Raw genomic sequence first — 17,097 nt, 5'->3', positions numbered from 1 at the left:
TACCAGTTCACAATTCCATTATTAGTGTCCCAGTGCATTAGTGTCCCAATTTTCCAAATTCTCTCCAGCTTTTATAATTTTCCTTTTCTGTCTCATTAGCCAATCTGGTAGGTACAAACTGATACCTCAGAGTTGTTTATTTTGATTTGCAATTGCCTAATCAAGAGTGTTTTAGAGCATGTTTTCAAGTGACTATAGATAGCTTTGTCTGAAATCTGCCTGTTTATATCTCTTGGCCATTTATTAATTGGTGAATGACATTTATATACATATATATATATATTTGACTCAGTTCCCTACATATTAAAAATAGTCTTTATCAGAGAAATCTGTTATAAACAACTCCCAATTTTCTGCTTTTCTTATAATTTTGGCTGCATTTTTCCTTCAATTTTTTATTATATATTTCATCATCACCACCACCAAAAACATTTAAATGAACAAATGCAAAAATTATGTGCAAAACTACCAACTCTACATTATTTACAATTTGTTTAAAATATGTAAGTTATACATGGGTACTAATAATAACCTGCTTTTGAGTTCCCCTTGATTTGTTTTACTTTGATACTTTTTCTCCTTATTTTGTGGCTGTTATATTTTTAATGTAATTGTAGTAGGAATTATTCTTATTCTCTTTTCATCTAGATTACTGTGGTCATTTACTATTGTGTGTGGTGTACCTTATCTATTCCACTGATCCACTACTCAATTTCTTAGCCAGAGTCAGATTATTTTTAAGAATGTCACTGTGTAATAGATTGAGATCATGTACTGTTAGATAACTGCCTTCAAAAAATTTTTCTTCATTGGTTCTTGTAGCAGCCCAGCCCATGGGTATTAAGGAGAGACAAGGATTGTGAATGGGCACATGGCCATTCTGCGCATGGCAATGAACTCTGTTCCCAGCCTGGCTGGAGTTAGGGTGTGAAACCTTGCTTCCCTTTGTCTCACTCACCTGATGATAAAAACTACACCTTCACCTTTGCAATTATCCAATGGCAATACACTATGCAACTCATCAATATGTATTGAGGCATTCTGTAACTTATAAATATGTATTGAGTTCATTTGCATATCAAAGAGATTAAATTGGGAAGCTGTGGCCAGCCCCCCTCTCTTTGGACAATCTCACAGGTTTGCTCAACACTGTCTTTCCACCTTTCTCTCTCCTCTATCTCTACCTGAGGCCTGGCCTTCGGCCAGGTGTCTCTTTCTTTTCCAATGTTAATACCTAGCATTCTCTAATTCTCTCTATTCATTCTCTTAGCTGGGCTATATCATCCTCTGACCAATGCAGTGTTAAATTGGGATCTCTGGATGGAAAAAGCCTTTCAGTGACATCCATTGATGGGAGCATGGCTGTGGCTCCAAAATATTAATAATGACTGATTACTGACTCATTATTGACATCTCAAAGGTTGGCTCCTTCACGCCCTTCGCGGGATCCAAAATTTCTATCCCTTTTCTATTTTCCTACCATAAGGCTTCCCGCTGGCCGGGAGGCTTTATTCCTCTTAATATTAATCTTTTGTTCTTCCAGATGAATTTTGCCACTTTTTCTAACTTTATAAAATATTTTTGGTGCTCAATTGCCATGACACTGAATAAGTAAATTAATTTAGGTAGAGTTGTTATTTTTATTATTTTGGCTGGGCTTATCCATGAATAATTAATATTTCTCCATTTAGGCATTTTGTTAATCTTTTATTTCCACTAAAATGAGTGCTGAACTGATAACTGTAGCACAAGGCAGGATCATGTTGGATTTGTAACCTTTTATCCCTAGAGTGTAGAAGTTAGTTGTTTTGGGAAAATGGCAGAAAGAGCATATGTTATTCTATTTAATGGCTTTTTATGCTATTTACCTAGAATTTTCAAAGTAATCTTTCCTTTTGAATTATTCTTATGTGAAGTTATGATTAATATTGGTCTAGGTGGTCTAGGAGAAAATTTAGTGGGGAAAGGTAGGCTTAAGAAATTGGAGTAGATATGTACTCAAATTAGTTTTGTGTAAAAGGACATATTCAAGAACATTGGAATTCTGACTAGATATAGTCATCATTACCAATAAGCAAGCTACTTTCTTTGATTGAATAGGATGAAGTTATTACATTTCGCACCTACTACACTTCCTTAAAATTAAATTTCTTTTTACTTTACTATATATGTAATAAAGAAGCTTTTGCCACCTAAAAAATAAATGTTTGAGGTTATTTAACCTTTCCTCAATCTGAAGGAAAGTATTCTATTCTGCACATGTCATGTTAGTCCTTGATAGACAGAATATAGTAACAATTTTTCATTGAGGAATATGAGTAGATTTCTAATATTTGATATTCCTTTAATATAGGTCAGTGAATACTGTACATTTGTCAGTTGGGGTTTTTAATAATATATCACAGATATTTTGAGAATCTACATGCTGAAACAAGTAAAATCAATTCATGTTATAGGTCAAAAGTGATCACATTCCATTGCCATCTGCTTCTTCTAACCCCATTATTATCTGTCTTCTCTATTACTTTCTATTCTACTCCTACTCCTAGCCTTGGAACTAACTTTGAATACCTCTTCACTATTCAGTCCTCTGAGAGTGAAAATGAGTTTGTGATAAAGGTACAAGGAAAAAGAACAGCTTGTCTAAGAGGAGGCATAGATTCAGAATCATAAGGAATTTTGGAGGTCAGCTAATCTAATCCAATTATAAAGCAAAAATCTCTTTTGCAATACTTCCTACAAATAGCTAGCCAATCTCTACTCATAGACTTCCAGGGATTGATATCTACCTGAAATCTACCTCTGCAAATTTCACCCATTATTTCTAAGTATATCTTAGAGTCAAGTAAAATAAGCTTTACTGCTTTTCTATGACTATCTTTCAAAAACTTGAAGACAGTGATAATGTCCTAAGTTTTCTCTAAAATAACTCTAACCTCTTCAATTAAATATTTTAAGATAAGAACATTTGTTTTAAAATTAAAAATAAAAGATTTAGCCAAAACATCCCCAATTTTTCTAACCAATAATGATATGAATACTTTCTATTTATATTATTGGGTTTACTGTCTTTCTTGTTTTATTAGGAAGCTAGGTGGCATGGTGTAGTGGATAGAATACCAGGCCTGAAATCAGAAAGACTCCTATTTGTGAGTTTAAATCTGGGCTCAGACACTTACCAGCTGTGTGACCCTCAACAAATCACTTAACCCTGTTTGAAAATGTGCTGAAGATGGAAATGGAAACCATAAAACTCCAAATGGAGTCCCAGAGTCAGACACAACTGAACTGCAAAGTTCTACTTACTTTACTTTGTATTAGTTCATATATCTTCCTATGCTTTTCTGAATTCTTCATATTCGGTATTTCTTGTGGCACAGAAATTTTCCATTACATTAATATATGATAATTTGTTTAACTTCCACCAGAAAGGGGAATTGATTCTATTTCTGATTCTTTACTTTCATAAAAAGAGCTATTTTGGGGGGCAGCTGGGTGGCTCAGTGGATTGAGAGCCAGGCCTAGAGATGGGATTTCCTAGGTTCAAATCTGGCCTCAGACACTTCCCAGCTGTGTGACCCTGGGCAAGTCACTTGACCCCCATTGCCTAGCCCTTACCACTCTTCTGCCTTGGAGCCAATACACAGTATTGACTCCAAGATGGAAGGTAAGGGTTTAAAAAAAAAAAAGAGCTATTTTGGTGTATGAGACATCTCTCTCTCTCTCTCTCTCTCTCTCTCTCTCTCTCTCTCTCTCTCTCTCTCTCTCTCTCTCTCTCTCTCTCTCTCTCTCTCTCTCTCTCTGTCTCTCTCTCTCTTCCCTTTCCTCCCTCTCCCAACCCTTCAACAAATATTTATATTAAAGCAAATATACAACAGCCTATCCCAAGTCCAATAGACAGCAGATATAATGGAAACTACCCCTGAATCTGAGTTTGGTTCTACCTCTTATAACTGTGCAGCCTTGGGCAAATCACTAACTTCTTGAGCCTAGATTCTTTTTATGCTGTCATTTTGCTCCCCATTTCCATTCTTCTAGATCCTTAACAAAAATACAGGTGAGAATTCTTGTAGTTTACTACCCAGAACACTTATATTCTGGAAAGTGTTAAATATGGAAATGAAAAATTATAGGGAGCAAGTCAAGCAACCCAAAATTAGAGCCTGGAAAGAGAAAGATCATTTTTAGAAAGGAATTTAAAGAAGTGAATTGAAGCTACACATGCACTTCACTTCATTAACTTCAGGTTAAGCCAGTAGAGTCACTCACTCTTTGTTGATATTTTTATGGTTATTATTAAATGAATGTGCATGTATATGTATGAAGTTAAAGAAGTTATTAAATCATCTAAATGGTTTAAGTTAGCATATAGTGTTATTCTTTCTTTTAAATCTCCCTCCTCCACTAATGCATTGCTGGTGGAGTTGTAAATTAATCCAGCCATTCTGGAAGGCAATTTGGAATTATACCCAAAGGGCCTTAAAAGAATACATACCCTTTTATGCAATACCACTACTATGTTTATACCCCAAAGAGATAATAAGGAAAAAGACATGTACAAGAATATTCATAGCTGTGCTCTTTGTGGTGGCAAAAAAATTGGAAAATGAAGGAATGCCCTTCACAATTGGGGAATGGCTGAACAAATTGTGGTATATGTTGGTGATGGAATACTATTGTTCTGAAAGGAATAATGAATTGGGAGAACCTCAGTGAACTGATGCAGAACAAAATGAGCAGAATCAGGAGAACATTATACACAAAAAGTGAAACATTATGAAACTATGTAATGAACTTTGCTACTAGTAGCAATGCAAACAAGCTAGGACACTCCTGAAGGTCTTATGGGAAAGAATGTGATCCACATTGAGAGAAAGAACTATGGGAATAGAAATGCAAAAGCAAAACATATGATATCACTTATATATGAGTATGAGATTTGGGGTTTAGGCTTTAAAAAATCAGGCTATAAAAAAATGAATAATATGGAAACAAGTATCAAGTGATAATGTTATGGGGTTCAGATGTGTACCCCTGGGGTTTGGGAAGGATACTTTTGCAAGAATGGAAGACTCCAAAACTTAGCTTAAAAACAAAAAGAGAAATTTATTAATTTAGAAAGTAATGTTGAGAATGGCCAGGAGGATAGCAAGGTGGAACAGCAAGATGGGGAGCAGTTGCTGGGAGGACAGCATGGATGGAAAAGCTATCTCCCATGAGGATAGCATGAATGGAAAAGCTGTCCCCTAGATGACATCAGTTCTGGGGATTTTATACTGTTTATAACAGATGCTATGTCATGGTGTGGAGGTGACCTAAAGTGCTAGTCACTCCTGCATTTGGTGGGGTGAGGTGGTCATCTGACTGGGGTCTGCCTGGAGGCATAAAGATTCTTTGTCCATCTTAAATCTAGAGGACATCAAAGAGGATAAACATCTCAGGACCCTAGGGGGGTCATTGGGTAGTTCTAGGTTCAGAGTCACGAGGATGCAAGGGAGCAAGGGAGTTTCCCTGATAATAGTTCCGTACAGTGCCCATGTCAATAGCATGCTTGTAGGCTCTGGGAGGGGGGAAGAAAGAATGAGGGAAAGAAAATGAATCATGTAAAAACATGGAAAAATATTTCAAAATAAAAATTAATTTGATTAACAATAATAAATAGATTAAATCTCCCTCCACATCCAGATTCAAATTTTATAAGGGATTCAAAACAAACTACAAATCTGAAGATTTTGCTTGGGAAGCCAGATTTTTGTTCAGGATATATACTCATTATTTCCACCATTTGGGCTCTGGTTTTGATTCTCCTACTCTAATTAAGGAGACCATGAATTTCCAAGCAATTCCTATAGAAAGTGAAGCAAATGCTAATCTTGAAACTCCTCCTAGGGACTAAAGTAGTGATCTAAAAAGATCCTGAGCTTCAAAACATAACCATATCAATAGGACCTTATGAATTAGTGAAAGATGTTATCTAAATCATTGTCCTTTTGAATTGTATTGCTTATATGGCCAGAGGATCACAGATTTAGGCCTAGAAAGCCTTCTAACCCCCCCCCCCCCCCCCCCCCCCCCCCCCCCCCCCCCCCCCGCCATTTTATATAGATGAGGAAACAGGTTTAGTGATAAATGACAGATTTTTTTTTTTTAACTAAGTCATTTATCTTGGTAGCTGGTGGGAATTTGGCTTCTTGATGACTGATATTTTAAAAGTTTAGACATTTTTGTATTAATTTCACAATGCTTGCTTAGTGACCTAGGAAGGTTAAGTCCAAGCCAATCTCAGGATCAGTACATGTTTCTCTCCTTGTCAGATGGGTTTTTGCTTCATGGCTACTGAAATACTTTTTGCTCCAATTTCCCATGGTACCTCTGTAGGACAAAACCCATATAAATGAAGCAGATCCAACCCCCTAGATCGAGTTCAGTTATCACTGTTCTTCTTTCACCTGCTTTTGAGTGAATGGGTGTAATGACAATAACAATAAACATTCTATTTCACTTCTGCCACCTTTCCCCTATAAAAAAAGATTAGGAGGGAGCTTGGAAAATTAGAACACTGAATTTAGATTAGGAAATCTGAGTTCAAATCCTAGTTTGGACATTTAGTAGCCATGTACCCTTTGGCAAGTCACTTAAGGGGGAGTTTAGAAATATATTAACAGTAGAATGGATTGAATGAGGAATTCTTGGTGAAACAGTCTTTTTCTTCTAATTCACTTTGCTTGCTCCGGTTCTTACTTGCTACTTGCTCTTGTTACCATAATGTGTTTTCTTAAGTAATTTTCTTTACTAGTAAGATAATTCCCATTATAAATGACTATGTTTACTTTCTGTGGTTGTGGTTTGTATATAAAGATTATAGAAACTCAAAAGACTAACCAACTAGTTCATTATTTCTCCCTAAAGAGACTGTTTATGGAAGAGACAAAACTGGCCTCAGGGCCAAGAGCTGGCTTGATGTCCTGCCTCTTGATACATAAGAAATTTATGCCCCTAGTCAGGTCACTTAGCTTTTCAGTATTCTAGTCAACTCTCAAATTACAAATTGCAGAGAAAGTGACAATATTCTTAGAGAGAATTTAATCATCTGAAAGTCCCCTACACAAATGAAATTAAAAGTCCAGTTCTCATCCCATTTGAAATTAAAGGCCCAGTTCTTATCCCATTTGACATTAAAATGTATAGGAATCAACATAAAGGATGAACTAAGCCATCTGCATAATTAATCTGCCCTAAGAATTGGTTTGTATATGGATTGCTAATAGTGGGCAACTAGGTAACACAGTTGAGATCGAATGTTGGACCTGAAGTCAGAAGATTCATCTTTATGAGTATAAATTCGGATTCAGACACTTACTAGCTATGTGACCCTCAACAAGTCACCTAACCCTATGTGCCTCAATTTCTTCATCTATAAAATGAAATAGAGAAGGAAATGGCAAACCACTCTAGTATCTTTGCCAAGAAAACCCTAAAGGGTAGGTTAGGTTACAAAGAGTTAGACAATACTGAAATGACTCAACAACAATAAAGCCATGATGGAGAAAATAATTTTCTGTATCATGGTCCTAGAAGATCATATAAAAATCAGAAAATATAGAAATAATTTATAAATAAAATAATAATTATATTTATAAAATAAATATATAAATAATAACTTAGAAATAATAAATATATAATATACATAAATCAGAAAAGACCTTAAAAAAAGTAAGTTCTTTCAGGGCAGGAACTCATGCTTAAAAGATATAGAATTTTTCTCTGTTAATAATATATTTTTTAGAGTAGAAAAATCATAAATATAATGGGATCTTGTATTCTCTGCACCAATTAATTGTATAATTTTAAAGGTGAAGTCTGCTTTAGGAGATAGTTTCTGAAAACCTTCCTGTAATATTCTCATATATTTCATTAAGGAAACAAATTATTGTAGATGAATATTATGGAATAGTATTGTGCCTTAAATGATTAAAATGGAGGCTGTCAGAGAAAACTGGGAAGACTTGTATGAACCGATGAAGAATGAAGTGAGCAGAACCTGGCAAACATTTTATATAATAATAAAAACCACATCATAAACAAAAGAACATTAAAATACTTGAAAATTCTGATCAATATAATAACCCAACTACAGTTCTAGAGGACTGATGATGAAGTATTTTACCTTCCTTTTGACAGAGAGGTGATGTATTCAAGACTCAGAATAAGACACAGTTGGACAGTCAATGTGGAAATTGGTTTTGCTTTGACTATGAACATTTTGTTATAGGGATGATTGTTTTGTTTTGTTCCTGAATTGGAGATGAGGGAGAGGAAGGTGACTGAGGAGATAGGAATACTATGATCCCCCCCCCCAAAAAAGAAATATTGAGAATATTTTTTTAATATAGAGAATAGAAAGAAGGCCAGCGACAGTTTTGAAGGTTACAAGATGGAAATTTTGCATTTAAAAAAAGGACCTTGTTCAAATCTGGCCTCAGACACTTCCTGGCTGTGTGACCCTGGGCAAGTCACTTGACCCCCATTGCCTAGCCCTTACCACTCTTCTGCCTTGGAGCCAATACACAGTATTGACTCCAAGATGGAAGGTAAGGGTTTAAAAAAAAAAGCACCTTATTTTCCATCTTAGAATCAATGCTATGTATTGGTTCTAAGGCAGAAGAGCTGTAAGGGCTAGGTAGGCAATAGGGGTTAAATGATTTGCCCAGGCTCACCCAGCTAGGAAGTGTCTGAGGTTAGATTTGAACCCAGGACCTCCTGTCTCTAGACCTGGCTTTCTGACCACTTGGTCACCAAGCTACAAGCTTCTCCACTACTTCTTAACATTTTTTGAGAAATATTACATATTATCTGCCGTAGCTAATATTCTAAATCAGGTCCGTGCTGTTACATGTGTTTGACATGAATATCAAGTGTTTGTTGGCCTAAGCTAGGGTTTTTGACCTTGTGGCAATCCATACATTGTTAAACTTCTATAGGAAGTAGTGATAGCTCATACTGATATCTTTTTCTTTACCTATTTCCGATTTTAGGGATATCAGAGGCTATTTTAAATTGGTCAGGCTGAATTTATTTAAATGCATGTCTTATCTTCTTATTTGTATTCTTTCTTCTAATTCATTGGTCCTTATAGACCAGGGGATTCCTCTCTTTTATAAGAGGGGTTCCACTTGGATCAAGTGGACTCAGGTTTAGTTCTGGGAGTTTCTTAGCACAAAAAGAGGAGTTACATTTTTTTCTTGTACTCTTTGGTTCATTATGCTTCACCATGGCATTCTGGGGAAAATCTGTTAAGGCTTTTATATGACTAATTTGCAGGGTAAAAGAGAAATTAAAATGTATGAAGCAGTTATAAAGTATAAGACAGCTACTTTTTTTTCAAACTCTACCAAAAATTTGCTTAAAATACAAGAGATTCAGAAGCATTTCTACATTAATATAATAAATATGTACAGGCAGAGTCAAGACAATGGCATAGAGACAGCAAAAGTTCAGACTTCTGAAAACCCTTCCTTACTGATTACAAACTAAATACTCCTATGGGACTGAAAATCAAACCTAACAAGAGCCAAGGAAACCTCCTGCTGGACTCAAATTAAAAGGTACATCCCCAAAAGCCGGAATTTAAGAACACTCGGGTTTAAGAGGAAGGAAGAAGGAAGGTCCCAGGACTCCTCTCCCACCTAGAGCGCTGAGCCTCCAGTGGCAGCTGGACCGTCTGGGTGGGCAAAAGTGCTGGTCTGGAGCGACTACCTTGCAGGGAAAGCTGTGCCAGGCTCAGCACATGGAACACAGGTGGTGTTGAAGCAGTTAGAGAAGAAGCACAGAGCTCAGAGTGGGTTGCCTAGTTGCAGCAGCAGAGACAATTCATATTGCACCCCCCCCCCCAGGTTTTGGCATCAGGGCATATTAAGCTCAACCCAGCTGGACTTAATCCCATCAAAGCCTCCAAAGGGCAGGAAAGCTAAAGCTCCAACACTCCTCCCCCACAGACTGAGCTGAGAGATTTGCTGACAAAGCTCCAAGGGTGAAGGTTAACAGAAAAGCCCCAAACTACCAAAAAAAAAAATGACAGGAGCAAGAGCTCAGACAACTGCAGGGAGTAAAGAAGGGGTAAATGTGAGCAATAACAGAAAAAGAAAAAGAAATTACAATTGAAAGCTTCTATACAGGCAATGAACAAAGAGCAAATGGAACATAGAAGGATGAGGGAACACCAAGCAAAAAAAACCCCAAAACCAGGAACCTCAGTGAATTGGATACAGGCTCTGGAAGAACCCAAAATACTATTCAAAACACAATTAAGAGAGGCTGAAGACAACTGGGAAAAGAACTTAAAAAGTAAAATAAGTCATCTGGAAACAGAGACGCTTGAACAAAAACGAGAAAATAGTGTCTTAAAAGCCAAAATTAACCAGCTTGAAAATGAGGCAAAGAAAATGAAAGATGACCTCCAAAGAAAATCAGACCAGAAGGAGAAGGATGACCAAAAAGCCAGGGATTAAATCCAGTCTTTAAAATCCAGAATAAATCAACTAGAAACAAGCAACTTCACAAGGGAGAAGGACATTATAAAACAAAATCAAAAGAATGAAAACATTGAGGAAAATATGAAGCACCTCATTCACAAAACAGAAGATTTAAAAAAATCATTCCAGGAGAGACAACTTAAGAATCATTGGTCTACCAGAAGCTATGACAAAAGAAAAAGCCTGAACAACATATTACAGGAAATTATCCAAGAAAACTACCCCGATATTCTAGAACAAGAGGGAAAAGTAGAGGTTAAAAGAATCCACAGATCACCTCCTTTACTTAATCCCCAACTGACAACACTCAGGAATATTGTAGCCAAATTCAAGAATTATCAGACCAAGGAAAAAATATTACAAGCTGCCAAGAAGTCATTCATATACCACGGAAGCACAGTGAGGATAACACAGGATCTAACTACATCTACATTGTGTAAAGGATAATTTTAGCGTTTTTACCTAAACTATATTAATTATTGGTCACCATGGATATCCCAAATTAAAAAAATACCCAAGTCAGCTGTAAATTTATGGTGATTTAATTAATATAGTGTAAAGAAATTAAGAATAAGGGAGAAGGAAATGGTGTAGGATTTCTCCTGCCTGGCTTGTGGCAGGGGGAAGGTTAGAGGATTTAGGAAGGTAAGGTTTTAGAAAGTAAAAGAGGAAGGAATTAGCCTGAACTCCAAGAGGGCTCAGCCAACATGCCTGAACCTGAATTAACTCAAGGGCAAACTCACCACGAAAACCCAGACAAATAGCTGCCACCATGCCAAGATGTCGGAACACTTAGCTCGCTGCCAGCCAGAGCCGCCTCTTTGGGGAAAAGGGCCAAAGAGAGGAAGTGACTTGCCCTATATATAGACAGTTTTATGCCACTTTCCCGTGTCTCATCTGTATCAATGTTAGCTTAGCTTGACTTAGGACAGCCCAAGGTTCTGTCAGCTGTTTCTGTACATGTCTGTTGAAGGCTATCTTCTTAGATACTTAATCCTTGAGTATGGGTGCGGACATTCTTGACCTTGTTAAACTATGTAAGGTGGAGCAATGTAAAGTTCCCAAGATCTGATTCTGTTAGACCAAGTATCTCCATTGATGTAAATCAGGAAATAGCTAAATCAAATCTTCTAAAGTATGGTCTGAGTAGGGTGGAGTAGTTTAAAAATTCACAACTGAAGGACCAAAAGGCATGGAATATGATATTGCAGAAAGCAAGGGAACTAGGTCTACAACCAAGAATCAATTACCTAGCAAAACTGACTATATTCTTACAGGGGAAAGTTTGGTCATTTAACAGAATAGAAGAATTCCAAGCATTTGTAAAGAAAAGACCAGGCCTGAACAGAAAATTTCATGCCCAAGCACAGAACTCAAGAGAATCATCAAAAGGTCATTAAGAAAGAGGGGAAAAAACCCCCAAACCAAAAAAACCTACTTTTTAAAAGAGACCCAATAAGTTAAAATGATATGTAGCCCTATAAGAAAAGAGGTCATTGGTATCTCTTAAAAATTGTTATTATCACCTGGGAAGGTAGACGAATTACACTTAGAGGGAATAGTGACAAACTGTATAGGACGAAATGCCAAGACATAATATGTATATAGATATTTGTATGGATAAATACATATATATGTGTATGTGTATATATATACACACACACACAAATAGAGCTACAAAAAGAGGTGAATACTAAAAGAAATGGGAAAAGAAACAAAAGGGGGTAAATTTATAGGTCACAAAGAATCAAATGTAATGGACTCCTCCATTAGTGGCAATGCAGTGATCCTGAACAACTTGGAGGTATCTATGAGAAAGAACACTATTCACATTCAGAGGAAACACTATGGTAGTAGAAACACAGAAGAAAAATAACTGCTTGATTACATGGGTTGAGGGGATATGGTTGGGGATGTAGATTCTAAATGAACATCCCAATACAAACACCAACAACACGGAAATAGGTTCTGATCAAGGACACCTTTAATACCTAGTGGAATTGCGCATTGGCAACGGGAAGGGTGGGGGGGGGTGTTAAGGGGAGGGAGGAATAGAATATGATTTTTGTAATCAAGGAATAATGTTTGAAATTGACCAATTAAAATAAAAAATAAACAAAAATTTAAAAAATAAAGAACATCCAAAAAATGGCATTTGTTTATATCCTAATATAAAATTACTAGTTATTGGTAGGGCAACCATTTCTGAATCAGCTATTTAAGTGCCATGAGCCATTAACTTGCAAGAATCAAAATAAAAATCAATACTAATGTTTTGGGGTTCAACTTGAGCACAACCTTAAATCATTTTTTAATTAAGCATTTATTTTCACACTTTCCCATTTTTTACTCTCCCTAGTTGAACAAAAAAAGAAAAAGAAAAAAATACTCATTAACAATTATGTATCATCAAGTAAAGCAAATTCTCCAACTGGTCATATCTAAAATTTTATATCTCATTTGGCATTTTGAAAATATCATCTGTTAAGTGGTGAGAAGCATGCTTCATCTTCAGTCTTCTGGAATGGTAGTTTATCACTGCATTTATCAGAGTTCTAAAGCTTTTCATAATTGTTTTTCTTTATGAAGTTATTGTATAAAATAATCTAGTTCTGCTCAGTTTACCCCACTTCATAGTTCCCAAGTTTCTCTGAAACTGTATTTTATCATTTCTAATTGTACATTATCATTTCCTTAAAATACCATAATACATTTGCCCATCCCTCAAAATAGATGAACACTCCTTCAATTTCCATCTATTTTCTACTATAAAAAGTATTAACATAAATACTTTTTGAAGATATAAGTTCTTTTCCTCTTTCTTTGATCTCTGGAAATAGGTCAAATGGTGTTATTGCTGGGCCAAATACCATGATGTTTAGTAACATTTGGGACATGTCTCCAAATTGCTTTCCAGAATGGCTAGACCAATTCACAGCTCCACTAAAAGTTCATCAACATGCCTTTTTTTTTCTCACAATCCCTCCAGCAACTGTCATTTTTCTTGTTTGGCATCTTTGTCAATCTGATGGGTATGAAGTAAATACTCAAAGTTGCTTTAATTTACATTTCTCTAATTATTAGTGATTTGGAACAATTTTTTACGATGCTATCTTGGAATTCTTCTGAGCTTGAAAAATATCTTTTCACATTGTTTATGGCAGAATGTAGATTTTAGTACTGTTGTAGTGAAAATTTCACCTTTTAAGATTGTTATAATATTGAACAATGGCCGCCAAGGAATTTACTTATGAAATTCCTAAAATGAAACACTCCAAGTCAGAATGGAGTTTATGGAGGTTTAATCACAATGGGAGTAGGGAAAAGGAGAGGGAGAGAAGGAGAGAGGAGAAAAGGGAAAGGGGTTACTCAACCTCTGACCAAGGCAGAGGGAGTTTAGGCCCAAAGGGCCAAGGTGGAAGGAGTCAGTCCTTGACTCACATGACCGATCTGAAGGGAAGCTGTCTGCGGGCCTCCTCCCTGTCCAAGTTCCTCACAGGAACTGCCGTCTAGCTCTCTCCATAGGAAGTGAGCAAATTCCAGAGGCTGCTCTCTCCGTCCCTTCCTGTGCCTCACAAGTGCCAATGGTGGCTCAAGCTTGGCTTAGGACAGCCCAGGTGGGCAGTTAGTTATTTCTGATTTGTCATTGACTAGCACATGCCCATGTAGTAGTGTGGGTGTGCACAATTTTGGGTGCTAGACCAAGATGGAGATTTTAAAATTCACAGTACTTCCCATGAAGCTGGGGTTATGTGCTGTGGACCTTTCTGGAAAGAAATGTCTTCTGATCTCTTGTTATTGTGGTAGAGACATGAAGAGAGAAAGGTTTTGCAGGACAAGCCAAGATGCAAGAATCAAGGCTGGGGACCCGTCTATCAATCAAGAAGAAGGTTCCTGGCCAGGGAGAGAAATGGGGACTTTGGGACTCTCTCTCTCTCTCTGAGGGGTTACTGAACTGAGGAGACCTTGGCTTTGGGCTGTCTGACCAAAGGAGGAACTGATTCTGTCTCTCTCTCTTCCACATTAAAGGATATGAAAAATTAGTGCCTCCTGATCTGACACTATATATATATATCACATTAACCAGGGGTGGAGTGAAAAAGGACTCTGTCAAAGATGTTTGGTGACTGAACTAGAAGTCAACCGAACCCCTCAGTAGGCTAAGAGTCAGCTCCATCTCCCTTTCCTTTGAGTCCTACCTGGTTCTAGATGCCTCTCTCTTTTGTAATCCCATTAAAGAAGAATAGGTATTTCTCTTCCTTCCCCAGCAACAGATCCAGCACTTAAAAACACATGTTAGTATGAATATGTGCTCACCAAAGTGGTTATGAGATTAGTCTGAAAGTCTCTTTTATATTTCCTTACAAGAGCCCAAGTTACAAGTGGCAATGCTGAGAAATGAATGATTCCAACCCTGTAGCTACTCTCAGAAGTTTGAAATATCAGAATTTCCCAAATCAGGTACCAGCTGCACATGAGGAGATGATTCCCAGAAGAATTCAGAAAAGGAAAGGTTCCCTCTGAGGCTGAAAGAACCACTCCTAGCTAGCTAGAAGAGCTCAGTTTTATGAATTACAAAGACTAGACACATCCAGCCTTATTGCAATCTATCTATTTGGCAATCCTAAAAATTATCTTTACCTCATGTGTTTTCCCTTCTTACCTTCCCTGTAGGATAAGCTAGAATTCAAGACCCCAATGGATCTAGATGCTCTTCCCTCTCAGAACTGATTTCACTGAGAGTAAGGTTTAAGTATTACCTTTTAGCACTCTCTTCCTCTCCTTTTTATAAGAATGTTCTTCCCCTCCCCTTCCCATGCATTTCTTTGTGTGATAAAGATTGTCCTGCTTATTTTATTTCTTTAAATATCTCTTGATGCCATCTTCAATTCCCCCCTCCCTTTTTCTTTTTTTACATATCATCTTATAGCACTTAATACCCCAATGCCTTCCTGTGATTACTATAAGTGAATATAATTTTTGAAAATTACAAATAACATTTTCTCCCTATATAAATATATATAATTTCATCAAATTGTAGCCCTTAAAGAAGAGAATGTGAATTAAAAAAAAAACATTTTCACCCTTTCCCTCTCTTTCTTATTTACCTTTTCATGTTTCTCTTGATCTTTGTGTTTGGATATCAAACTTTCCTCTTAGTTCTGGTCTTTTCTTTACCAATACTTGGAAATCTTTTGTTTTGTTGAATGTCCATACTTTCCCCTGGAAGTATATAGTCAGTTTTGATGGATATATGATCCTTGGTTGAAGACCCAATTCTCTTGCCTTTCTGAATATCATGTTCCAAGCTTTGTGGTCCTTTAGTGTGGAAGTTGCCAGGTCTCTTGTGATCCCTGATTGGTGCTCCTTCATATCTGAATTGTCTCTTCTTGGCTTCTTGTAGAATTTTCTCCTTAGCTTGAAAGCTCTTGAATTTGGCAATTACTTTCCTGGGAGTTGTCTTTTGAGGATTTAGTGTAGAGGGTGTTCTATGAACTCTTTCAATGTCTATTTTGTCCTCCTTGTTCAAGACCATCAAGGCAGTTTTCTTGAATGATTTCTTGTAGTATGATGTCAATATATCTGTTTTATTTCTGGCTTTTCAAGACCAATGATTCTCAAATTGTCTCTCCTTGTTCTGTTTTCCTGATCTGTCATCTTCTCAGTGAGATATTTTATGTTTTATTCTATTTTGTCAGTCTTTTGATTTTGCTTTATTAATTCTTGCTGTTTTGCAAGATCATTGTCTTCCAGTTGCCTAATTCTGGTCTTTAAAGACTGGTTTTCCTTTTCAGTTTGGTCTATCCTGCTTTTCGTGACTTCCTGCTACTTCTCCAATTGGGAGAATTCTTGTCGTTTAAACTGTTCTTTTCTCTTTGAACTATTTTCCACTTTTCTTGCAAAAAGACTTCCATCTTTTTGATAAGCTCAAATTTAAATTCTTCAAGAGCTTGTGGACAATTTCCATTTTTTTGGAAGGTTTTGGTTTTATTTGAATTTCCTCCTCTATTTCCTCTGTAGCCTGAGTTTTTCCTCCATAAAAATTTCCAGAGTCAACCCCCTCTTCTTGTTTCTTTTTTTGGTGGAGGGAGGTTGTTGCTCCTGGGCACCATTTGCCATCACTGTGGAGGTTTTTCCTTCCCTTTCCAGTCAGAGATCTGAGTGAGATGGGCAGGCTCTCTGTGTATGGCGTTAAGGAGCAAGGATTTTGCCTGAGGCAAGCTCTTGAATCTCTGCAGCTTCTGCTGCTTGCTGCCCTTCTCTGTGCTATCTTCCCGCGAGCTCCCATGGTCTGTGATCTTTAGCTGGCTGGGGTTTCAGGTGTAGCTGCTCTCAGCGGTAGATCTTTGGTGGTCTTAGTTAGCTCCCAAGGATCTAGAGGTGCCTCTTACTCACTCTACAGGTGCCCCTCGCTCACTTGCTGATTCTGGCGTGCACTGGATCTGACTCTAGCTCTGTAGGTGGGGTGGTGGAGGCTAGATCAGCTCGTGTTTTGGTGGGAGCTTTTTCACCCCCTTATAGTGTGGAAATGCCCAAATCCCACATACCTTCAATGCTGCGCCCT

This window comes from Monodelphis domestica, chromosome 5 (assembly GCF_027887165.1).
Source record: "Monodelphis domestica isolate mMonDom1 chromosome 5, mMonDom1.pri, whole genome shotgun sequence".
NCBI classification, from domain to species: Eukaryota; Metazoa; Chordata; class Mammalia; order Didelphimorphia; family Didelphidae; genus Monodelphis; species Monodelphis domestica.
Note: the sequence above shows the minus strand (reverse complement) of the source record.